The 21,262-nt window shown below is 33.7% G+C and overlaps 1 protein-coding gene and 1 long non-coding RNA gene across 3 annotated transcripts in view; one reads left to right on the plus strand and one right to left on the minus strand.

The window, feature by feature from the left end:
* Positions 1-7,823, minus strand: part of LOC140742278 (uncharacterized) — a 70,355-nt gene extending 62,532 nt beyond the window's left edge. For both annotated transcript variants that reach the window (XR_012102262.1, XR_012102261.1), the window contains exon 1: positions 7,435-7,823. This is a non-coding gene — a long non-coding RNA (uncharacterized LOC140742278). The remainder of the gene's footprint in view (positions 1-7,434) is intronic.
* The window catches only part of Ubx (ultrabithorax), a 160,685-nt gene that overhangs the window by 71,600 nt on the left and 67,823 nt on the right, over positions 1-21,262 (plus strand). The gene's annotated exons all lie outside the window — the stretch shown is intronic.

A 21,262-nucleotide genomic window follows, 5' to 3' on the forward strand; every position in this document is an offset into this window, starting at 1 on the left:
CTTGAACAACTTTTTAAATGCTAGGTAATGGGCTAGGTAATTGCTACATTAAAATAGTTAGGTACAATTAATGTCCCACTGTTGGGCAAAGGTTTCTTTCAGTTTTTCTATTCATGTATAATGCTCTATGATATTCCAGTATAAGTGTAAATACACATTGAAGAACTTTGGCTTTAATGATATTTACAAGTTTATATACCTAACTTGTAGGTAAATATTGTAAGTGTTGTTTTCATCTTATTTTAAAACTGTAGTTCGAGGGATAGTTTAAGAAAAGTAGGTAAATTATCTACATTACCTACACATTACCATATGAACGAAACTTTTATTGCATTATTTATTCATTTGGCACAAATAAAATTAAAACAACCCCATACATTTTAAGTGTTAAATTTTCACGCGGTAGTCTTTTCTGTTAACTTTGCAAACTTTAGTTTTCACTTGATACGGCAGCCACCTAATTAGTTACTGCCACTTTTCTTTTAAAAGAAGTTTCTTTGTTTTGTTAAGATTTCACTTTGCATATTAGACGCTTTATTATCTTATATATAAAATTCTCGTGTCACAATGTTAGTTACCGTACTCCTCCGAAACGGCTTCACCGATTTTCACCAAATTTTATATGCATATTCAGTAGGTCTGAGAATCGGCTACTATCTATTTTTCATAACCCTAAGTGGTAAGGGTTGTTCACCCTTAACATTTTTTATTTATATGGCAACACAACGTTAGTTTCAGCCGGGTCAGTTAGTTTTGATATAAGATTTTAAAAAGTTAGAATGGGACGAAATACCTATATACCGTTATTGGTTTTTGTTACGTGTTTCGTCATCTCATCGCTATTAATTTGAAGCTTAGGAAGAATACTATTTATTATGTCTGTTATTGATATCTATAAAACAGTGTTCGAAAAAATAAACAAAGTATACTTATACTGAAATAGTTACAATCTTATCCCCTCGGATACAAAGATAATTACTTCATAAATATAACAGCGTTGTCAACTCATAGGAGCTTATCATATCACACGCTTGACCCCACCTCACCTTTAACTGATTTGCACTGTGATACCACTACCAGTGCATAAAGACCCCCTACGATGTTTAAAAGCTTAAGGAAATTTCCTAGTTCCATGTCTCAAAGTTAACTGGATGGTCCATAATAAGGAGTTTGTAGAAGTTGTGACAGATTGCTAGCAAAGACAGCGGCAATCAATTACGGACTGATGTTTAATTGTTAATTGGTACCTAATTGAACTGATAAAGATATCTTGTATGTTCCATTTTTACTTAGATACAACAATGTCTTATTTGATGTACCTACCAACCTACGTAGATACTTTAATACTAACTTATTACTTATAATATAAACTTTTTACGTACATATGTATTTTTCGCGGTCTAATTTTTAAAGTAATATGTAATTGCACCTTTCTCGTAATACATAACTAACAATATTAGTGTATACCCTAAAAATAGGTACAGTTAAAGTGATTAGCATATGCAATTATTTTTTAATGTTCCACTAAAGAACCTACCTCCTTAATATGGTAATAGGTATTCTGCAAAGCTTCAATGTGATTGCGGGTAGATAATAAAACCCAATTTAAATTCAGCCTGAGATATCTTTGGAGTTTTCTGATCCGTCACGCTTACCGATAATAAATCTACTTACTTCCCTCCCTAGCATAAATAAGGTCGGATCTTGTTAAAAGTTGTGGTAAGAAAAAGTGGTGGATTTTCCGGTATTTTTAAACCGGGACGCTCCCCTAAGAAGGCTTCCTGTTTCATAAATATGTAGATATGCGTTCAGGTGGGCTAAGCGACCAAATTTAGCGCACCAATTTATCGTAATAGAAACATTGTAAATACGGGAGCATCTTTGCGTGAGCCTAAATAGATTTGTGGCCTGGCGTGCTTTGGCATAAGTAGCTTAAAACCGTTCTGTGTATATTGAGCCTATAAACGGTTTAACAATATCGAGTAATGACTTTCTGGTTGTTTATATTTGTTGTCATAAATATATTAGAAAAGTATTTTTATGTAGAGTCTTATCTTAAATATGGACATAGATACCTACTAAATATAACAGGGATATGCTTCTATTTTAAGAAACATAATTAATTATAATGAGTATTACAATCAAAATAATACGTAATGTATTGCCTAGTCTTAACTCTATTAATCTTCATTATTAAATATTATAAAGTTTATTTGCTCAAATCAAGTCTACAAAATACGACTTTAAAAAGCTATTAATAATAGTCAACTTTGCTTACATGTGGCTTATAAATCCATAATAATTTCAACACTTAATTTAGCATGATCGCATATTTTAAAATAAGCGCTTTGCATACTTTATATCTGTATCCATACATACCTTGGTAGAGCAGAAGCAATCTCATTAGAAGCAAAACAGATAATGCAATTATCTCATTACTCATTAATTACTCAATGCATACGATATCTGTTATCACACGCTCTCTTTAGCATAAATTGTAATTTATGCGCTTGCCAATATAATTGAGGATAAATTATAGAGCTCAAAATACGTGATATCTAAATTAAGATTACATTTCTGGGGAGTCAAATTAGTCATTATATTTATTGTATCTCCGTACAAATGTATGTAGTTAATATTAAACAGGATTATATTCTCAATTTCTGAGGATTTACGAAATTATACCATACCAAAAAACTAATTTATTTTTAATCACTATTTTAATAATATAAAGTAAGTATTATTATATAATTTAGAAGATACGTAGCTAATGTACCTAATTTGTGTAACATTGTTTTAAACCACCATAAATAATGGTAAACTGGTAGACAATGTACGAATAAATTCCCATTGATAAGTTTATTACATTCAATGTCAAGAATTAGAATAAACTATATAAAAAAACACGTATGTTATACCTAAATTCAATATACAAGTTTAGTGAACGTAACAACTTTTATCAGTTACGTATTCAATTAATTCTATTTTTGCCTTTGCCTTACGCATTTACGCTACACGATCGAGCCACATATCACTCACCACTCCATCCAAATCCACATTATCTCATTCACACGTTACATGATTCTAAAACGTAAGTGTTAAGCGCAATACGGTCAACAGAGTCGTGGCACAATACGCTCGAAGATTAGCCTCTTACTATCTTTGTACTATCAATGCTCTATCTGCATTCTTTCTTGCATACTTTTGTTATGCATATGTTTGATTCATGTTTTTATTTTATTTATTATTTTGTTACGTTTTTATTAGGTGCTTTTATACATGTTTAGGTCATTAATCTAAGATTATTGTCGTAGGTATGGATTGACTGCGAGTGGATGGATGATAACAAAATAAATTCTACATATCTGAATTGATCTGATCATAAAGCTTGGAGATAAAGTGGAACTTAAGTTAGGCTTACATAGTTAGTTTTAATGACTCCTGACAACGAGGGTCTTATTTTAGAGGTGAGGAGATAGAAAATTGATCTTGAATAGTAGCCTGTTTTAGTATATTTAGGAGTTAGGGACAAAATTGCTTACCTATGCATAAGTATAATATCATTCTAATTAAACTATGACGTAACTATAAAACGTAACCATAATTTACGTGTGTTTAAAATTATTTATTTATTGGGCAAACTCTACACAGGTGTTAAAAGCATATTACAGGTAACAAACAGGCGCTAAGCCGCGTACTGAGCCGTGGCGTAAAATGGTCGAAGATTAGCCGCTCAACGGACTTTATGGAATTAATGCCTCATTGCAGGCTATACCTTTATTACTTTAATAGGTTTCTTAGGCACTTACTCGTATTATAACTGCGGTGTACTTCTAAATCGACTAACTACTTTAATAATAATGTTATTCTATGTCTCTACGCATAATAAAAATCGTATTAACGTCATAATCGTATAAAAGTTTATAAAGAATATATAAGTAATTACAAATATTTACAATGAAACAAAAACATGATAAAAACAACAGACATTGTATAAAAACGCTCACAAATTTAATGCGGTATTCAAAAATACAGAACTAAAAGTTCTCTATTTTATTTTTATTTTTAAAGGCTTAGTAAAATCATATTTCTTGTGCTATTTTAACCTCTGAATAAAATGATAGAATGTGACAAATCATTCCGTTTTTATAATTGTTTTAAAGTGTAATATGAAAATTACGTATTTCTTTTTAAATCAATTTAATTAATTGCTATTATCTCACTCAACCATAATAAAAGTAAGGATGTAACCGGAAGGCTTGTTTTGAATACTAGTTAAGTAATTTCATCTCATAAACATAATTTATAATCATAAATATTTTCTTTTATTTCACTATTCATTCAATATTCATTCTTATCTTGTCCATCAAATGGTAAATCCATACTCGTATATAATGGAGTGTCACAGGCCATAAATAAATTAAGCTCTAAGAATTTCTTACCTAACGCAACTTGACATCATTTATTGGGTATTTATATAAAAAACCGGTTTAGTATTAAACCACCATACGTGCACGTAAGGCGTGCCAAGTTTTTCTTCGAACCTAATCAATAATGTGAAGAGGTATTGAAAAGCGAGCAAGTGGTAACAGCGTTCACACACGCCACCTTTATTCTCTTATCGCGGTTGTGAAAATGTTTTATCATGGCAACCGTTTTAGGCATAACGTGGCAATTGATTTCTGATTTCTATTACACCTATGTTTTGTCTTATGAATAAATCATAACCACAAAATTATTTTTTTAACTATGTTGGTGTCCAATTTCGGTAACATTTTAGGATGTCAATTGCTCTACCTACGATAAGAATACATTACCTAATATTTGAGATTTCTAATAACCTAAACTTGTACTTTAAAATATTATGTAATAATACGTTACATTCATTTTCTAAAATATTGCTCTTAAGGTCTTAGCTTTAAAATATTTTTTGATAACATAGAAGGTAGAGCTGTGATGCTACAGTTGGAAATGCTTATTTAAGAAAAAGATAACTTTGATAAAATCACATAATATTCCAAATATTATTATAGGTACGATACTTACAAAATGTTTAATAGCTAAAACCGTTAATTAGGTTTTGGCTTCAAAAGAGTAGGTGTATAGTAGGAGATATCTATGATTGCCAGAATAAGGTAGGTAGAGTTGTATTACTATCTTGAGACCTGCTAATTAATGGGAAAAAATTGTTGCGTAAGGTCCAAAGGCAATTATTGTAGTGTTAAGGCATTCTGAGGTAATCCTGCTTAGGCAATGTAACGCAAAGTTTGACAATATCCGTGACGTACCGCGCCGTCCGGTTTACGTTTTCGTTAATTCTGCGTACACCCGGACCGCTCGAATTTGCATTTTGCACGCGTGATAAGTGGCCCGGATTACACAGGATTCCCACCTACAGCCTCTGTTTGTTCTGAAATAAAGGGCTGTTAAACTTTTTTCATGGTAATTTGGGTCACCTTCACAAGTAACGATCGTTGTAAATTTGTTTAAGTAGGCTTAGGTCCGGCCCCTTTGTTTGAATTAATACGATCATGTTTAGCTAATTTCCTAGCCTCTTTCTTGGTAATACGGAAGAATAAGTAAGACCAGTTTATGGTTTGTGGTTCATTATTAATTCTACAAGGCGATGTCGTAAGAACTTATATGCCTACATAAATTGCATGGAAATATGATGTCCAGTCAGCGGAATTGTCGGAAGTGGGTGGTATTTTTCCATTGCGTGATTAATGCAAGCCACTACGAATCCCGGCTGACTTCCAAAATTTTCACGATAAATCTTTGCTTTTTCGTTTCACTTCTTTTGCTGGAGGAAGACTTGGCAGCGTATTTTATCTCTGTAATGCAAGCTTTGCTCTGTGAGTAAATAGTTAGCAAATGCAGAGATACTTAAAGAATATCTCGGTGCTTTAGGAGTATGTAAGATAGTGTAACATACCTACTTGGAATGTGGAATAAAATATTTGTAATGGTCATGTTAAACGAAACGAAATATATTTTTATATTTTAACGTTATTCAAAGACTAGGTAAGTTAACAAGTTCCTATTGGAAAATGTTAATTATAACCGATTAAAATACATGGCGCTATAATTAAATAAAAATGCTCTGCACATTGTTCTGGTAAGCTATTCAGGTTTTAATTGCAATTTACCTATCTTAATGACTATTTCATATGCATAAATATCTAAATTGCAGTTCTAAAAACGTGACTTAGTATTTAGGATTAAAAACAAAAATGTGCAAATAAAGTAGGTAGATAAAATCGTCTCTACCTACTCTCTATCTATTTAATTCAAATAAAATTATTACTTAAAGAATATTATGATGTCATAATGCTTTTACTAAAGAAAAAGGTGGTAAAATGTAAAAGATTCTTTCACATTTCAAGGATCAGTAAGGGACATGCAAACTTTCTCAGTGCATTTTCTCTGACACTCACGAATGATTGTCAACTTGTGAAGTCTGGGATGCAGTTTGAACTTAAAGTTGAGTGCGATATTGTGAAACTTGCGGAGTGAAACGGAATATTGAATATAAATGATTACCTAAGTAGGTAGTATGTAAGTACGTAAGTAAGTAAGTATGTAAGTAAGTATGTAGGAACCTACCTATACAGAGCTTAGAAAATGTATTCATCTACTTTTCATCCATAAGTTACCAAAGACAAAGTGCAGTAAGTAAATAGAAAAATACAATTATGTTCAAGGATAGGATAACAGCCAAACTTATAGAAAATTTGACAATCATTGTCTTTCTAGTAGGTGCATGTTACATCCTAATTGGCAAGATTAATTTTAGTAAAAGCACCAACTAAAATTATTTCTAGTTTCAACTTGGTATGAGGGCTATTGAATATCATTTGTCGTTAGAATATTCTATTCAAACTAAAGGAGACTTCGGTATAACCTTAAAATATAGGCTGGGCTCTTGTGCGCATGCGTGAAGTCCCGTCGGAAGCGCGCCGGTAAAGTTTTATCAGAGTTTCCATTTAAAAACAGATAAATAAGACAAAATAGACACAAATATTTAATAAATTTTGGAAACCTATACTTTAAGTTAATATATATATTTAAATATCTATAGGAATAAAATATTTTCTTTCTAATTTTACTTTTCATATTGGTATAAAATATTGAGGTTAATAAATTATAATTTATACCTAGATAGCTAACTGAATCATCTATGTTTATATATTTACCAAACAATAAGACACACATTAGATAATTCTACATATTTACATAATTAATTCAATTAAAATAAATATAATACTTGTCACATTACATTCCTATCTGTTTATTGCCGTCCTAGAGATACAATATGCTATTTTGCATAACTAAATACTTGAAGATATGTAATTAAAACTTTATTACCTGTTATTAATTGGCTTATAAAAATACTGGTGCTGATTTTAGAAGAAATCTTATTAAAATACTCACTGTAATTTTAAATTTATTAGGTATTTATTAAATACTTAGATAATAATTATTGTATTATCTTAATATGTTATGTCTGCATATCATTTGTTTATAACATATTTTATTTATAGTTTGTATCCCAATTAATAAATAATATACGTTTGTTATTGAAAACAGACTACAAACAAAGCACAACACTGACTGAACATAGCTATGGGCTGCTCGAGTTGGCGTCCTTTTGAATCTGTACTGTTTTTTCACCAATTTTACTTTAAAAACTTTCAATTTCGTTTCAATATTAATAAAACACGTAATAACCACTGCGTTTACACTAAGTTTTAACCATTTAGTTGACAATTTACAAGAAAAACTCACAAAAACAATACGGAAAGCGCTGACCGCGTCTTTCGCATTAGTTCGGACAGAGGGCAGCACAGTCGCGTCATTCAATATGGCGATGGTTTCGAGCGCGCTGATTGGTCACCGCTCGCTACGGCATGAAGTTGGCTCGGATGAGTGAGCGAGTTAGATTTATGTGATGTTTTGGCGCCGATGAAAGACGGAAAATGTGTTGGAAGGATAGTACATTTGTATGCCGGCGACGTTCCAGACCGGTTTTGTCAGAGGCGTTTACGAAGTGTGCGTATGTGCGGCTATATGCCGAGGGCAGGTAGAACTCGCTACCCACCTAAGTATTTGTAATGATGGATCGGAACGCCGAGAGCTCTGCTCTGAATGAATTAAAAACTAAATCCTTAATGTTAATTTCTTTCTTTGCAGGTAAGGAGGCGAAGTTGCCGACTTTAAGATGGAATATCAAGTAAGATTAGCGTCTACTAAGAATCTCGTCTGTACAAAACTCTAAGCGCAAGAGCATGGTTTGTATATGGGCAAGAAATGAAATTCCAAAGTTGTAAATATTACATTGATACCTACTCATTTCTTTTATAGATCGGTATTTATAGGTTAATTAAAAAGGTACTCTTTAAAATAAATATTTTTAAAAGTGGCAGCACCGCCGTCGCTTATATTTCCATCTAATGATAAGATGGATAGAGGTGTAAACTGCTGTGTTCTAATTTTAGGGCGGTGTAGTGTAGGGTGCCTTCAAGAGCAGTAACACATTAATGATAGAACTTAGAAATAATTATTTTTCTATTATAGGCTGGTTACAGATGTCCACGACATGAAGTATGTTTTATAAAGTAATAGTACACTTTAAAATATATACCTACGAACCTACCTAATATTAGGCTAGATACCCACTACTTGAATTTTTTTTTTATATATTTGACGGGTTTTACCTCAAATCTAACCATGTGAAGGAACTCTACATATTTAACACAAAAACGTATAGGTATAAAATATATCATTGCGTGAAAGTCCATTAAAATTGGTTTAGCTGTTTACAATAGGTATTATGCTGTAATGTTTATTATATTTATGTAATACCTATAAGGTAAGTAGACATTTGTTTAGTTATGATTTTCCCGTAGGAATATCTAAATGATAAAGATAAATAGATAGGTATTATGAAATAGGGAATAGAGACTTAAGTTTACATATTAATATGTTATTACCTATATGTGAATATAGTAAATAATCCAAGTAGGTACATAGAGATAAAATATATCTTTATATATATGCTTAATGGTAAATTTATTGCGCGTTGATTTAATTCGGAATGTTTTGTCTATCTATTAATTTTATTAGGCAGTTAGGCAGGTATCAATATTAGGTATGTTAATGATTACATTCATAGCCGCCTACGTCTCGACGCGGTTACGCTACGGCTATTTCTGATTACCAAAGGTTAAAGTTTAATTTTAGCTCGATAAACTGATGAATGAAGGCACGAATTTAGCTGCTTTGCAAGAATAATGGCACAAGTAAAAAAGGTAATTTTCCAGGAGAGCCAGTTTAAAATTAAACAATGATTTTGTTTCGAAATCTTTTATTTAAATGAGAATTAAAATAGTGATAAATACAATTATAAGTAGTTATGTATATATTATAACCAGTACTGTACTGTTAGGACACATTAAAATAAGAAATATTTAACAGAAAAATGAATTTTGAGTTGTACCATTATTCTTGCAAAGCAGCGATATATTTTCACAGACCACACCCAAAGAACGAAGCGTCGGAAGTGATAATATGTAACGCTGAGAATATGTTCCGAGCCCAATAGCCTTAGATACATTTATTTTGTCGCGTAACTAGCAATAAATATGCTAATTCAACACTATAACGTCCGTATGTCGCCTAGCCTCCGCCATCGAGAGAGTGAAAAAGATATCACAAAATTGCACAGCGCACTGCTCTTTTCAGTCATACAGCCTTCAAGTGACATCGTGGGAAAGGTTGCCCTGTTTCTTTTGGACGAGGGTTGTATATTTTGTTCCCCGATTTATAGAGTTACGACCTTTTGGCGTCAGTCCGCAGTTTTATCGACCTATGGCGACTACTAACCCAATAAATTTTGGTGTTTCGCAGTGAATCCGTTCGTGAACGAATGCATCGTCCTAGATACGATTGGATAGGATTTGACTTAATCGATGCTTTTATGCATTATGGTATTAAATATGAGGCTGATGTTGTAATTTACTAGGTACTTAATACTAATCAATAAGACAGAGTGCCTAGTTCTGAAAAAAATCTACAAAGTTGAAGGAAGGAATGTGGTAGATACATGCATATTAGAGGTACCTGCTACTCGTATCTGCGTTTTTCAGACCACGTTGCACGTACAATTTTGTGATGAAAGTTTGGTTTACTTCTACATACCTAACTGAAAGTATCTAGTTTGTTTTCTGAATAAACATCATATTATTTCTTGGCAAACACTACCTGTATAAATACTGTCCTGAACTCTATAAAAAGGCTAGTATTTCTGTAGGTAGTAAATGAGCTAGCAGTGTGTAGGTGTTTAGTTGCTATTCCGGACCGAAAGGTTATGAAACTGCAGATATGCAACCTTTCCGTATTCTTTGACCTTTGAATCCCGTCTGCTCGAATACATTGTAATAGTTGTATAAAGTTGTTAGTATAATGACTTTAAATGCTTTTAATATTGTCGTCTTACCTACATATGTGGCAATCATCTCGTTCTTCAAGAGTTGTAATGCATCTGTGTTCGGTTTCTGATAGAATCTCTGTTCTATTTGAAGTTGGTTTCAGATGTCTATGATGACCACTTACCATGAGGTTGCATGCTCATTTGATGAAAAATGTATCTCCATTTACTAATATTTTCAAGAAAATTATTGAAGATCGTCCTACACCTATATTAATTTGATATCAAATTAAAGTAGATATAAATTTCAAATATCCTAATCGGTTCACAAAACTTAATTAAAGAATAAATCAAAGATACAACTTCATTCGCAAAATGAAAACAATCAGAGGCAATATTTAATTGATGGACAAACCTTAATTAACTTGTAGTTCGCCGGAGCGGCCCAAAGCTCCTCAGATAAAAGAAGCCATCTGCATTTCGGTATTCAAATTATTTTCCAAACGTGTTCTCCGTTCTAACTAACGACCCAATAACAAAATCGTTGTGTCACGCTCACTCCTGCGCACATGTGGCTTGCGAGAGCAGTTTAACCCTTCATCTCGGAATGCCAGCAACGAAAGGGTAATGTGGCATCCGAACTCATATGGAGTCGAATAAAACGGAACAAAAAGATCACATCACAAAAGTTTGCCTAAACTAACCTCGTTAAGAGATTTCTGGATAAAAGAATACCGTTTTTCAGTATCGTCACGATTGTCCCGCTGATCGGATAGCTCGATCGCTGGTACGCTATCTACTGACATTTTTAAAACTTTTATCAATAGTTACTTAGTTTGTAGTGATGTAACGGTTCATTGTATCGGTGCAAGGAGAAAGTCCGTTTTGTTAAGACGAACAAAAGGTATGCCTTTTTTAAATCCTTGCGCAAGAGAGAGTAGCTTTTGTTGAAATAAAAAGCTTTTGTATTCAAAAGAACGGGCCAGTCAACGGCTTAAAGTTTTTTTAGTGTTGGTATAACTTTGTCGTAGAATGCATGTGTCGAGTGAAAATGTAGTCAGATATTTATAGTTTAAAAGTGCTTACCTATCTATCTAGTTCTATTTTGAAGCGGAACGTTATCTTGGTCTACGAAGTTTTGCGGTTAAGGTAATTTATCTTATTTATTCCGATTGCCTCCAAATTTACGAATGGCATTTCAAAAGTTTATTGGTACCTATTTGTCGTTAACATTAATCAGCTTTATTGAACTATTTGTGAAGCGTTGTTTTATGGCTTCCCTTTCGAATTGGGTTCGTTGAAAACGATTGCATTCATTTCGTTGTTTCTGTTGTTTATTAAAACTTCACTGATTGTTGAAGCGGAACCCGTAATGATGGACGTGGAAATTTACTGAACAAAACGAAACGTGAGTGGGAACGGTTGAATTTAATCTCACTGCCATGTACGGGTGTATATCCCGCGTACACGTTACCGTACGAATTAGGTACGATGTACGATGTATGTGAATGTTTTTTGTTGTTTTATATTACCCCACAATACGTAACAGTGTTAGACAGTTTAGACGCAAAAACATAAAACGCTTTAACGCGCCACTGTTGCTGCATTGTGGAATTTTTTGCGCAAAGTAGGTACGCGCTATACTGTTTCTAGATTGTCTTAAAGTTAAGCAGTAAATATAACATTAAAGGTAAATATACAGTACAAAATGTAATATGTAAAGTTACACGCAGATGTGTTGTTACATATTTACGTATAAGGTCAAAGATAATCCTCTCATATACCAAAGTAAATAGGTACCGTAGCTTGCCTGCATTCTGGTTTGACAGCTGATGTAGACAAGCTGCTAAATGTTAAAGAAAAAATAGGTGTGAACAATAAAGAGATCTACCTACAACATGTAAAAGACGAATAGGGTAAGTCCTATGAATTTACATGTATTCATCGTTGATCTTTTGTTTATATTATTAAGCACCCAGTGGCTACTAAAACCAGCCGGGAACATGTTGAGTCTACGCACATGTAGACAAAAGGAGGAGACGCTTAATTAAACTAGCGAAGCGGGGCAAGCGAAACGTAAGCATTTAATTTATATCCCTGCAGTAAACTCCGCGAGCTCTTCCTCACTACTGTAAGTCTATAAGCGGAGCGGATGTGTCTCTTAGGTCAACTATCGAGCGGATGTTTTACCGACTTTTTTATAAAGATTTTTTTTTAGGTAGGTATATGGTACTTTATATTTTTTAATTTATACCCCTTCAGAAAACTCCGCGATCTCTTCCTCACTACTGTAAGTCTATAAGCGGAGCGGATGTGTCACTTAGGTCAAACTTCTATCGAGCGGATGTTTTACCAACTTTTTTAATACAGACGTATTTTTTCTGTTCTACATAAGCAGAACTATGAATCAGTTCTTTCTAAAAATATTTACGTACTTCTGTATATAACCAAAAAGAGTGGAATAGCGTGGTAGAGCTTTTCATAGATGTGGGTTTTTAAAGGTTCATTAACAAAATGCGAATGTCGCTTATAATCGTGAGTATTTCGCAATTTAGTGAACACTTAGGTATTTCAGAAAAAATCATAACATCTTTTGCATTTTTGATAAGGAGGTACTTATATCTATATTTTTGTTGAAATAAAAGCACAATAACGCTTTTATTTACTGTTACGATTCCGTAAAGAATTCTCTACTTCATTTTAAGTATTGTTCCTTATAATTACAAAATAATATTTTACTAATCAGTATCTTTTAATACTTTTTTTTGTTTTTCAGTAGGTAAATATTTTATCTATTTACCATCCAATAACATTGTTTATTTCAACGCCTTCGCTTACGACTTGCGCGGTGCTAATTCCGTTGTATCTCGCTAAGGAAAAACGCGCCTTAGCTGAACTACGGCTAGAATAAACTATTTTAATTACGAGTTACGGTCGCCAATGACTTGGTAAACAATTAAATGCGCGTAATTGATTATATAAAGGGACCCGCCGCCTACTTTAAAATTTCTGGTTCATTTGTTCTACTGAATAATTTATGTGTTGCCTACACATTTTCTTTTTCATGCGTAACTAAACGCTGTATTAAATCTTGGGACATTATATCTATGTACACAAGTAATGTGTTACTGATATAAGTATTGTAATGTATATGCTATCTAGGCGTCCCAGAAAATGAAATATATTTAAAATTGGTAACCTACAAAATATAAAACTAATAAACGAGGAAGATATCCATATATGAAGCTGTATTAGGTATATTATGTTGTGCTAGAAATCTGTACTTGCATTCATATAAGCCGTAGAGACGCTTAATAAGGCACAGCAAGACAGTACAACGCAATTGAAACAGACATAAAATATTGCAAATGTAATGAAATTTTCCTTTAAATCTCCCGACAAAGCATATCGGTAATGTTTGATTACGGCGGTCCGAAATATTACGTTCGTTAGCGCGCAATATTAGCCCCTAAGGGGTCCTTTAGTAGCCACTTCAATAGGTAACCAAGTTTACCATCTTGATTTCCCAACAGCCGAATTTGATAGCTCGCAAGATATGGAAATTGAACCATTCCATTGCCTCCATGATCTCGGGCGATGATAGTCGGCTATCTTCGCAGCCATTCCCATCGTAAATGAGAACCAATTAAAAATCTTCGACCAACGTTTAGATAGTGTCTCTTTGTCTCTTATTTATTTTTGTGTGATTGGAAAGTAGCTGTGCACTAGTGAGGTTTTAATTGAACGGTCTTAGGAAACTGTTGTTATATATAAATTACAAAAGTAAATAAATAATTCAAATCCCATTGGAAATAGGTTTGGTAATGGAACTATATAAATAAATACAAATTAGGTTTGTATTTTTTTAGTTACCTAATATATTGGCTTATTAAATGTTTGTAATAAAAATAAACTAAGTTGAATGCACAAATTGCGATATCGCTGTTTCTGTATAGGAACAGTGTCACGCTCCTATATTCCGATGGGGTGAGATGAGGCAGAGTAACTTAGATGGGGTGTTCCAACTTAGTAGTAACAGTTAGAAACGCATCTGTGAGCAATTTTAAAAACATTGTCATACTTGGAGTACTTACCCACATTGATAGTAAGCATATATTATTAGTATACCAGGGTACATCTTATCACGTTCCCAGCGGCACAGATTTTTCTGTACTTTCCATTACTGCGTTACGAGTTGTTTTAAACCTCGTCCTATACCCGACATTGTGACGGCACGAGGCGTATTCAATCCCACCGCCCGAAGGAGACTAAAATCCTTTTTTTGGCGCCAAATAAGATAAAATGGACGGCTTTTGTCTTGATTATTATTAACAATGAGTTGATTAACCTAGATCTGCCACCGCCCTTGGTCAAATTAGTTAGTTTAGATTCTATGGGTAAAATAAAATGTGGGATCTAATGCACCTCGGACCGCACTGAAAAATGGCAGGTTTCGATATAATTTAGTGATGGGAAAATAAATATCGATTTTATTTTATTGTTTTTATTTATCAACGTTATGGACAGAATGAATACAAAAAAGGGAAAAGTTATGAATGTTTTTCATTGAAACATTTCAGACAATAAGGTTTTTTGCAAACAGTGCATTCCGTGAGATTTTTTTTTGGTTTTTTTGTCTGCCTCACGACATGTCAAGAATGTACGGACTTTTTCGTAGCATCCGACACATCTCTTCTTCTTTGGACCCTTATCGAGATGATGTGCTTTCTTTGCAGTGGATTCTGAAAAGTAGGAGCGAGTAGATTAGGGTAAAGAGTAATCGGCATACTCGGTAACGATTTTGCCTACGTTTCCTATATCAATAATGTAGCTACTTAACTTTTGTTTGAACCATAACAGGAAACGTAATTATCTATAATGTAATTTCTTACTATACGGATATACGCCTAGCCTGCCAAGTCTCACTACTGGACTTTCACCTAGACAGAGTATATTTGTGACTTACCTGTTTTTGAAGTATCTTCCTGTATTCTGATTTTGGCTCAGATTTTTCAACCGGTTTTTCTTCATCTTCCTCCATAATCAACTTTTTTCGACAACGTTTCGACATGATAATTTTCAACACAAAGACAGCGGTCCTACTTCGTCGCGTGCGCAGCCTCGACGGCGTTGCACAACACTAACCACGTGAAGCTAGCGTGGGGTGCGGTACGAGGTGCGTGGGGAAACGAGGCGTTCGCAACCTCGTTCCGCACTGTGTTAGCATTATTATTTGTTCAGTGCGGCACGAGGTCTAACAAACCCGACATTAGGTTGGTGTACCATAGAACTAGGAATCAGTAGCACATCACAAACATATAGTTATCACTCTCCTACACTGAACCAGACGGAAGTTATGCCTCTCGCACCACAGAGAAGTTAAAGTTTTTTCTTACCGCTATAACGACCAGACATGGACGAGGTGTTTTAAGCCGCGTTCCGCAGCTAACGTGTTATACCTGTCACGACTTGCATAGCTGTCACCATACGCGCCTAACAGTTAGAGCTTTTCGGGTTTACCTAACGAAGCAACAAATTCTTGTGTGGTTCTACGATTGTAGAAAATTTTAGGTACATAAAGAATCTCAAGCGCAGGTCCTACACCTGCACCACTTTCTGTTCCGAATACTTCAGTAAAATAAATCAGCAGAAACAGCGACTGGACTATCACATAATAAAGTTCCAAGCCTAACGAGTCAACCCTACAGCGTCAGGTACCTGAATACCTGTGGATCCTACCTATCCGCCCCTTCTTAATTAAGTCCATACTAGGCGCACAACAATGGCGGTTGGCGATGCACTGCGAGATATTCAAATATGTCTAAGGCATTATATCGCCATTTATAGCGATACCTCGTAGGGATTGAATTCGACTGAACATACAGCTAAACTGTTCATTGGGAAATAAACACTTCTTAGACTGCCTTTTCTGCTGCAGTTATTAGAAGCATGTAGATATTCTGCATACGTTTACATTTAAATAAAAGCTATTATTTCCGTTAGTAAGCCGTAACTGTAGAAGCCTGAAATAATTGTGTGTGTTTTTGTATCTAATCTCTTAAGGTAGGAACTACGATCATGTTTCCACAATTAAGTTGACATTTCTTATTTTCATTTGGAAATCTTGATTTTTGTCGTGAGTTAAACCCACTACTATTTTAGACTAAAATAAAAGCGATATTAAATATGGCCATATTTTTGACACACAATTTTTAAATTAGTTTTAATAATAATTAGATATATCGTGTAATTTAAATATAGTAGGTGTGTCATTGAAAAACGTACCTAACCAATGTTTCCAATACATATATTTTATATTTAAACTCTGCGCATCTAACATTTAAGTTCATTTACATCTAAATACCGTAGTAGTAGAGTATTGGTACTAGTGCCTTCGTACTTACAAGATGTAACATACTTAAAAAAACGCTCTACACTCACAGCCCCACACTAGGATTCCCTGTATCGTGGGTGCTATGGACGCACACAGAAACAAATACACAAACACCCAGACCCAGAGATAGAAATCTAAATTCATCATTTCGTAATCTGGCCGGGGATCGAATCCGAGACCCTCTGTGCGTCAGACCGGCATGGTGACCGCTCCGCCACGCGGGTCGTGAAATACTTAAACCTTATAAAACTTGTAAATGGTTAACTTGACATGGTTAGTTTTTCCTGCGTTCAACTTTACTCCCTATTGGGACATCGATCCCGTTTCCTAGCCAGTCTGGCGCTACATGCAATCGTATTTCACCTGTTTTGTAAAAACTTCCACTTGTAAATGTATGGAGTTTGAATAAACAATATGCTAAAACCAAAAAACTGAAGCGATGACAGGTTTAATTTGAGTTCTTTCAGTTATTTTATAACAGTTTCGTTAGATATACGAGTGAATAATTGCCATAAAATAAATGGTGACAATTCCGTTTTTGATAACATTAATTCTAGTATTATCGGTAAATTTATTTTATTTATTTATTTTACACAAACACAGCTATCATTACATGTAGCAACATGTATATCTTTCAACAAACTAATAGGTGTAGAATTAAGGTTAATATAATAAAGGTTTAGAATATTGATGGCTAGTATTAATTTTAGTTTTCGTATAGGTATTAGATATTTAGTTTTATATGAAATAGGTAGAGATCCCCATGTACGTACCTATCTATAATTTCCTCGATATACAAACAGCAAGCGCTACATTTTATGGACAGGTCTAAAATGCAACTTTTCTTCTAGTTCGTTTATACTGTTATCCAAATAACCTTAATTCTTATATAGAATATATATTTACATAAAAATTAAAGGCGATAAATACTTACAAATAGTTTTAAAAACTGCATAGTACCTAGCATCAATGTAGCATTAACAACAGCATAACTCGTTCAACTTTATTCATTGTTTAGTTTATTTTATTTAGTAGCATATACAAGTAATTCTCGAGCGTTCCAGATGAGCTAACAAAACGTGCGCATCCTTTTTTAATTTCAACAACTCCAGTTTTTATTATGCATTGGTCGGTACTTTAGTACGTACATTGGTAATAAAACCACTTGTCTAATTTGTTTATATTCTGTGCTTGTGCTCAGTATATACAATTTATGGCTAGATACGATGTTTGTTCAACTGAAAAATGTAATGTGCATATTGCAATGACTACTGCAGATACGAGTATGTTTACATTTTTTCACTATCACGCCCCATTTTTTATCAGCTGTTTTATATTTATGCTCTATATCGTTTTCATGTTCGACTAACAAATGACTTGTGATTCATTATACGATCCATATTTTGAAGTAAAAAATAGTTTAATGGATAAAAAGTCTGCCTTTTTTAAACTAGGTATTTATAAGTAGGTAGCAAGGCAGATGCGTTTGCGATATAAAAAGGGAATAACGCGAGCTGACTTGATTAATTCTGTAAAGGAAACTTGTGTTACCAGCGCACTAAGCTTGGACGAAAGTTGTTTAATCAGTAATGCCTTGTGAAGAAGTGAAAAGAAATGATGAGTTTTATACTTTGTATTTGAAAAACATAGAGAATATAGTGTTAAGTAATCACTTAAGGATTTCCACAGAATTAATTTTACAAAGACATTTTTCATCATTCATTTTTTGTTTAAAAGTTGTAAAAGTACCTACTGAAACCTTCTCTAGCTCATAGTAAAAGAAGTTAAAGTTTTAATAATCGCTGATATGACGTAGATGCCTATGTACGTTAGGCAATGCATCGTTTTTATTTCAATAATCCTCAAATATTTCTTGTTTTCTGTAGTAGATAAAGCGGCGTTCCACAAATGAATAGTTCGGAATAGTGAGCAATTGTTACCGGGGTTATACTTTGGATCGCAAACCGTTTACCGGCGTAGCGTTATGAGTCGCTTTGTGCTCCCAACATCTAATCTGCGATGCACCGACCTGGGGTCATGTGGCAATTGCTACGAAAACCATGTTATAGAGGCTTGCATGGACAAACTTTTATATTTCTTTTGATATATTCTGAAGTCAGCTTTGTTAAATGTTACCTATTAAAGTACTAGACCAATTGCAACCTTTTTAAAATATATTGTCAAAGTGTAGTTGGATTATCTCGGTAATATGTCTCTTCCCATACCTTTTAAGCCGGAACAAAGCAGCGCTTAGAACTGTTTTTATAGGGAAAAAATAGGTGTGGCTGTGATGCCTCCAGATGCCTACCTTAACGTCATTTGTGATGTACCTCAAAAATACGATTGCAATTCTACTCCCTAAGACTCAGTCGGAGCGTTAAAATAGAGTGAAGAACTAATGTTCATTTACGTTGATATATTCAAAGTTATAAAGTAGTTTTTGTGTCATTTTTGCATTAGCTATCCCGAATATAACGGAAAAGCTGCAACATTACAGCCAACCTCCATTTCTATATCAGTTAAAGTTCCCGAACAAGCATCATACTCACGTTTTAGTTTCCAATTCAGATCATTCTCAATTCCTGCGAGCACAGAAATCAATTCCACCTGGGGAGCAAAGGCATTTGAATTTTCAAGCGCGCCACGAAACGAGGTCTTCAAATCGTACGTTAAAAGGAATAAATGGGCGGTCTCAGTTTACCAGGTGACAATCTGATCGCGAAAGAAATAGTCCAGTTTTACATATGGTCGAGGTAAAAGTACGATACTCTCAGGACCTGCCGCATAAATTGGCCCGTTCGTGATGCAGTGCCTCGTTGAATATGTATAGATGCGCTCCCTTCCGTGCTTCTCATTTTACTAATAGATTTCTCTTTGATTAAATTTGTATACGTTTTATTCATACGGCCGAAGCCACTATTGTTGGTAGTCGGCCGTTTAAATCACTGGTTACGGCCTGTAGTGTTTTGTTTCGTAGATATGTGCTACGATGTTTTCGTTGGCGAAAATAATATTCGCCGGACTGCATATACGAGTATTCCTTAGCTTTATTCTGTGGGCTGTTCAGAGTAACTTATTCTTATCTTAATGAACGATTTTTTTTAATCTGACAATCAAACTCCGCCCCGTCTTCATAGTATTTTCTTTTCACTACTATTTTTCCTTTGTCCATCTATATTTTCGTTTTAGTAGAATGCCTTTGGAAGCAAGACTGTTGTATTTTATAAATATAATTATAGAAACTGAATATTTTTAATATTTACTATATTATAGGATATTATATTATATAATATAGGAACTTACAACATAGCAGTTATTATGAAATAACAGAGAAACTCTCGTTAAAAATGTATCTACTTACTATGCGTCCTACATACCACGATAAAGAAATAGGAAACATTAGCTACAATATATCTTTATACCTCGTATTAATTTTATACTGATATATCTTATATAAACATACGTAGATGTTTGGCCGTAACCCTTTGGTATTTAGTGGCGGTGCGAGCCATACGTCGAGAATCAGATATTTATAATGTCTTTATTAAGACAAGCTGTCGGATGAGCTCACGCCCGCTTATTATTATAATTTAGACGATTGCCCAAAGCTCCTCCGGTCAAATGAAGTCATCATAAAACATATGCACGTTTTAATGCCAATATCAATTTATTTAGAGACATTTCTTTACTGGTAAATGTAAAATAATGATGTAAATATACTCTATATATCATCGATAAACGTGCACCGTACGTTTATCGATGAAAGTTCTTAACGGAACTTGATTAAAAATAATGTTTACAGCTATAACTTATAAAGGTAATAGCTATATCTCACTCGGTTGATATATGACAAAGTTTGGACCACAAATCACTAAGGTATTAGATATGCAAGAATGCAAGTGGAGATTTCGTGATGTGAAGCCATGACGGCCTCTTCATGTTTATAAAATGTTTGTACTTTTTGCCAGGCGACCAACACGTGAGCGGCTCCTCAAACAGAATAACGAAGTGGAAATTAAAAACTTTTTTTGACTTATAAAACTATTCATTTAGAACTAGCTTTTTTTTGCGGGCGAAGTTGCGAAATATGCTGTAGAAACCTTATTACTTAATTTTCATTTAGGAATATGTCGTAATATAAATGAAAATTCTAGACTTTCCACAATTTTTTCTATGCATACCAGTACATATATTTTAAAAACCTAACCGAATTTTATATCGATGTCTTTAAAATTTACGTGTAGTTATTTGAGATTTTCAAACGAGTAGCTTACATTATAGGTATATTTAGTAGAAAATAACTTTGTGAACGTCAACAAGTTGTCGATGATCTGTAAGTTATTATGGTATAGGTGTTGAAAAGAAGTAGTAATACAAATTCCGTAGGCTTGCATCTTTTACAATAAATTACAATTAATAAGTAACGTTTATTTTACATA

The sequence above is a fragment of the Epargyreus clarus genome, unplaced genomic scaffold (genome assembly GCF_041222505.1).
Source record: "Epargyreus clarus isolate Ecla_fem2 unplaced genomic scaffold, WU_Ecla_fem_2.2 ptg000005l, whole genome shotgun sequence".
Lineage (NCBI taxonomy): Eukaryota > Metazoa > Arthropoda > Insecta > Lepidoptera > Hesperiidae > Epargyreus > Epargyreus clarus.